A 6,473-nucleotide genomic window follows, 5' to 3' on the forward strand; every position below is an offset into this window, starting at 1 on the left:
AGCTCTTCGGGCAGGCGTAGCTTTTACTTCCCTGCCTCATACAGCTCTTTGCACATTGCTGGTGCTAACCAAATAATAGACACCGATAAGTGTCCAGCCAACTTCCCCCTCTCCCCTAGGCTCTCTCAGAAGGGGGGACAAAATGGCTCTAAGGAATAAAGGCTGCCATAGGCGGATATAAGTGAGAGGATTCAGATATGTTGGGGTTTTCCACACTAAAAACACTTGTGTCTGAAAACCCACTTCCCTTACTACTCCCAGGCACAACTAAGGTCTCCAGGATGGCAAGAGAACACAATGAAATATCTGCTTGCTCAGTTGTTTACTGTGTTCATTGGCAGACACTTTGTCCTTCATCACTTTCACTATTTCCCCTGAACAGTAAGTTACTTCTTTATTGTGGACAGCAGCAATCTGTTTCCCTGTTGTTCTGTGGGTGCTTCACAATAACAGGGAGAAAAACATCTTTCAGGGATAAAATGTGATTGTATTTCCTGGTCTCCCCAGTGTTCTCTACAGAAGGTAGAGGGTTCAAAAAAGAATTACCAGTAGATAAGTTCATGGAGGATAGGCCATTGATGGGCAGGGATGGTATCCCTAGCCTCTCTTTGCCAGAAGCTGGGAATGGTTGACAGGATATGGATCATTTAATGATGACCTGTTCTGATCATTCCCTGTGGGGCACCTGGCACTGGCCACTGTCGGGAGACAGGACACTGGGCTAGATGGACCTTTGGTCTGACCCAATATGGCCACTCTTATGTTCAGCTGAAACACATTTTATATTAATTTTCTAGCCTGTCTGGCTGTAAACAAATCCTTCAGTCTGTGACCCAATGCAGGGCAATGGAAAAACCTTACTGACCTTGCAGACAAACAACCAAACAACTGGAGAGGCCTGAGTCCACTGATATCAAGAGTCATCATTATGGACTTCAAAGGGCTTTGGATCAGTTTCTAGTAGAGGTGTGAAAACTGGCCCATTCATCTCAATGGGGTATTCACTGTGAAACCTCCTTCTGGCAGCTGAGGTGGCCCCATTGATACCTCTTGCACTGCTCTTTGTGTTGGAGGCAATATCCAGGCACTGGGGTTTGCAAGTTTCATTCATTTGAAAGGTTCTTGCATGGGAATAAAGCTCAACATTAAATGTTAATGGTGGACTGTTCTATCCCACATAGCCATATTTCCCTCTGTCTGTGACTTCCCCATCCCCACTGCTCTGGTCTCTGGGAAAGCCTTGTCATTATTCTTCTTTACTAATATCCATACCAGGGATGGAACAGCTGGTTTTGTGCTGGGTGCTCTGTTAGGGACTAAAAAAAAAATCTTGATGCCCCTCCTGTTCCGGCCCCAGGATGCCTCCTGGAATAGCAAAGTACTGTCATTTCCTGATTCCAAGGCCTTTGCTGTAATTGTTTCTCTGCAGGATTTTTCAGTGTTCAGCTGCACCCACACCTGGCACCCTGTGTTAGAAACTCGAGTGTTGGCTGGTGCAGGTCAAGTGGAGGTTGTACACGTGCACCCGGAGCACCAGGGCATGAGCTTCAGGCAGGGATGCTGGGGTTGAAATCACACACTAAGATAGCACTGGCTTCTCTATGGGGACCCTGTTCCAACCAAGTAATGCAATGGGAGGCTGCCCTTTATCAACTCGGGGCACAATCCTGCAAGTACTTACAACAGGACAAGTCACATGCATCAAGTGAAACATGGATGTAAGCACTTCCAGAATACAGGGCTGGATGAACAGGTGTTGTGTATTCCCATTTTAGAAACCTACACACACAATGCACAGTGATAGGCCTGTTGTGTTTCATGCAGGCTGCACACTAACCTGCTTCTTTTTTTTTTAAATTCATGTTTCAGGTGCAAGGGCAAAGCCTCTCAGCTGAACCTAGAGCCAACCGAAAGAATCTGCAGAGTAACTCACCAATGCTGGGGGAAACCCTTACCAACAGGTGTCACCTTAAACCCTCACTGCTTTCTAGGGATGCTGCCATCTGGATGCCATGCCAGGCGCTGCAACAAGAGAGGAGAACCAGAGGCTAGAGGAGCATGCTGAGGAGTTGACAAAGAAAATGTCCATCATGGAATCCAGACTGGCAGGCCTCGAGCAAGCCCCAACCCCAGATGAGGCTGTACACACCACAGGTGTGGTCCTGATTCCCAAAGTGGCAGAGGTCAATGACACAAGGCCAGTGGACTGTGAGGGGACTGAGACTTGTCAGCTATACACCCTGGGGATGTGAAATAAGGAGACGCTCCATCTGCCTCCAACAAACAATCCCTGACCCGTAACCCTGCTACAGCAGCCAGCATACCTGACAGCTCCCTCCTGCACATCTCCCTGGAGGAGGACAGGAGACTGTTTGAGGAGGCCAAGGGGACATTGCCAAGTATGCCCTGGCAGTGTTCAGAGACACAATGCTGCAGGATTATTACCAGCGGTGGCGGGGAAAGGCCAATGTGTCCGGCACTTACCAGAAAGCTGCCCTGTCACCCAATCTGGTGAATGCAGCGTTCAAAGCAGCAAAGAAGCAGAAGCCAGAGCTGGCAGGCAAAGACTATAGTAACCTCAAAATCCAGATCAACAAGCTCATGCGATCCCGGAAGAGCAGAAGCCTGGTTGTGTCTACAGGGCAGTCGTAACAGCACAGCTCCCCTCTGTGCCAGGGTTTTGGATGCCACAGCAGCATAAAGAAAAATCCTGAGAAACCAGTCAGCTCTGGCAATCTCCCCATGGCTCCAAGGGGAGCTGTGCCTGAGTTATGCTGGCAGGATCAGGCACTCAGTGGGTTTGCTCTCTAGGAGGCCACAGTTTTATCCAAGTTAAACCACAATTGTAGCAGTGCTGCCAAAAGATATTTACCAAATGTTGATAAGACCCTCACTCTGCATGGTCATGAGCACAGTATAGGCGCCTTAAACAGATTAGACGGTTCAAGGGGTTTTGCATGTTAATACTGGATTTATTTTTGGTGGAGGTAAATATTATGAGTAGGAATTATTGTTAGAAAATCTCCTGGTATTCTTATTGGTGTGCTTTAGAGAAATGTAATCGTACTCTGGCAATTAGCAGTAGGGGCACAAAAAAGGATTCCAACAAGAAAAGGCTATAAAGACATCAACATGAATCAAATGAATACGCGCAGAGCAGGTTCGGCTGCTCAGATCACAGCGTCATTCTCTCATACCTGCTGGTATGATAGGTCTTATTGAGACTGTTCTGTTTTAGTCAAGGTCTGTCAAACTATCCTCCAGCATTGATAAATATTTTCAAGTTGGTTACTAACCCCCAGCTTCTCTCTAGCTCCAAGGATCCCAATGCACCTGTTATACATTAAGCCTGAGGTTTCTAGCTTGGGGGGCAGGGAAGAAGGTACCAGTGTGTAAGTGTGTACTTTTAAGCAAAGTAATGGCTCACTTGTTCGCATCAATATTTTGTTATCATTGTGTGACACTGATGGACCCGGTTGGCAGCATCAAACCAGGGACCTCTGGAGTTTAGTGCATGAGCCTCCACAGCATGAGCTAAAAGCCAACTGCTTGTTAGTTAAAGCTGTAGAGCAGACTCATAATCTCTCTCTCTCTCTTTCTTTCGCCCCTCCCCCCCCCCCCCGTGCCACTAGATGGGACAGAACACCACACCCAGAAGATGTGTGGGTTACAGTTGTACCACTGAAAATTAATTCCCTTGCATTGAATAAAAGCTTGTCATTGTAAATGTGGTGTATGTAGTTACAATAAAATACCATCTCAAATTATCGTGCAGTTTATTTCTATGGATTTGACCTAACATTTTGGGAACCGCTGTTATACCTCAGACATTTACCACCATGCCCACTCAGTCTTACCACCAAAGCATGTCAATATCATCCCCATCTTCATACTGCAAAAACCTTTCAAAGGAATGAAAATTGCAAACCCCAGTGGAAAAGCTCATTAGCAGCTTGGATATTGTCACCAAGGCAAACAGCAGTGAAATGAGGCCACCTCAGCTGCTAGGAGATTTGACAGTTAACACCCCATTGAGATGAATTGGGCAGTTGACACCTCTGCTAGAAGTTGATCCAAAGCCCTTTGAAGTCCGTAAAATGACTCCTCTGGACTTCAGTGGCTATAGACTCAGGCCCCTCAGCTGTTTCAAGCTGACTGACTATAGAGGCAGTTAGTTAGTTTGCCCTGCATTGGGTCACAGACTGAAGGATTTATTTATGAACAGATGGGCTAGAAAATTATTATGAAATGTGTTTAAATTGAAGTTTACCTTCTGTAGCAATCCCAGGGGAGAACAAAAAATAAGAACTCTTCATACCCACAGCAGGGCCAGGAACACTAATTGATTCAACATAACATTGGATGAGGTGGATTTCAGAAGATATTTTTCAATACAACAGCCAACAGCAGGATTCTACCTGTTAACATGACACTTTCAAAGTGAAACTAACCAGAGTAAAATAAACATTTAAAAAGGACTTTCAGGGACTAATCATGCTCCCCACCTCCACCCCACACCCCGATTATTTTTATGGTTTTGCAAAAGCATGTTTTACTCCACTTTTGCTGCGAACAATCCACAGGAACAACTGATGTCCTGTCCAGCAAAGGAGAAAAGACTGACATATAAAGGTAAAAGTGACTACAGACAAAGTGCCATTGTATTGACAGAATAAAGAAACTGAGCAAGCAGCGATTTCATTTTGATTTCTTACCATCCTGGTGAGCTGCAGTGTGACTGGGAGTAGTAAGGAAAGTGTGTTTTCAGACAGAAGTGTGTATCTTGTGAAAATCCCACCATCTCTGAGAACCAACACCTCTGACTGAATTGACATATGGCAGCCATTATTCCTTAGAGCCATTTTGTCCCCCCTTCTGAGAGAGCCCAAGGGAGAGGGGGAAGTCAGCTAGAAACTTTGCAGTGTCTATTATTTGCTTAGCACCAGCAATGCGCACAGAGCTGTATGAGGCAGGGAAGTAAAAGCCAAGCCTGACCAAAGAGCTTACAGCCCAAGGGCCCATCTTCGATCTAGTGGCATGGAGCCCTGTCAGTGAGATTCTTCACAGGCCCCGGCCCCTGCACTAGAGCTCCTCATGCTGGACTGAAGCCTAAAAGCCAGGCATAGGTGGACTGGGAAATCCAGAAGTGGGTGGCTTTGCAGGTTGACAGGATAGGGACTGTTCGTGCCATTCTCACTGCTGGTCACCATCATGGGAGAAATGTGGGGTTTTTTAAATGACTGGCCAAGGAGGGGCAGTGGGTGAAGGGGATGAACAGTGACTGGCATTCTCAAGTTACATGAGAGGTCAGAGAGGTCACTTCTGGGCAGTGGGAAGGTTCCCTCCAAGGAAGCAGTGTCTGCAGCCTAGAAACCCTTCAGTGCCTTTGAGATCTTGGGGCAGCCCTGCAGAGAGCCACGCTCTCAATGGCTTTCCGAAGTCTCCATCCTGCTCCACCAGTACAGCTGCCCATTGCTGGACCCCACATCATTCCCCTCCCCGTGGAGCAGGCTGGCAGGCCTGGAGAGGACTCACTGCTGCTCCTAGCAGCGTTATCTCCAAAGTAGATTTGTATCGAGATGCCCAATGTCTTGGGGAGGGGAGTGGAGAGGAGAAAGCCATGGAAACTTCCTGCTCCCAGCCTGTCCCCATCTGGGCTGGGAAGCCCCAACCTGCTGTGGGGATTCCCAGGGATACCAGGCAGGGGAAGGGCATGTAAAGAAGGTGCCAAGTCCCTTACCCACATCTGTGACTCCTACATCTGTGACTCACATCCCAACTTTGGCTCCCCTGCCGTTCCATAAAGTGAGGCGAGCACCAGGCCCTTCATCCCCAACTTCCAATTCACAGACTCAGCAACACTGCCTGGTTCAAGCCAGGCCCCCATATCAGAACCTGCCAATCACTGTCAGATTGAAATACCATTCCCACTTAGCAAACCCCACTCTCAGGTTCGAGCTGCTTTTCTCGCTCCCATGAGTCACCAATGGGTCGTTCACTCCCAAAAGAAAATAATGGTCTCTGGGGATCCTGAAATGCAAAATTCCAGGCTCAGAAAAAAAACAACACACCACCACCACCATGTATCATGTAGTTCAAGGGAGGCCTGGTAAACTAATATCCTCCTGACCAAAACTCCTGCTCCAAGGACATCATAATGCTCGGACAACAGAATTCCACTGCTTATCAAGGCTGAATACACACTGGGAATGACTGGTTTAGGAGTATCAGAAACAGGGGCTCTCAAAGCCTGTAATTAATGGGACAGTCACTTGTGTACGGATGGCAACACACAGAGGACATGGCCTCGCTGGAGGTTTGGGATTTTTTTTTTTAAACACATGGCGGCATGTTGAGCAAACGAGTTGAGGGAGTCACAAAGTGTCTTAGGCCAAAAACATCAAACTTGGCCCCTTGCATTAAAAGGTGCTCAGTACACACGCATATGTCCTAGGTGCTGAACAAACCCATAA

Source organism: Natator depressus, chromosome 13, assembly GCF_965152275.1.
Source record: "Natator depressus isolate rNatDep1 chromosome 13, rNatDep2.hap1, whole genome shotgun sequence".
Classification (NCBI taxonomy): Eukaryota; Metazoa; Chordata; order Testudines; family Cheloniidae; genus Natator; species Natator depressus.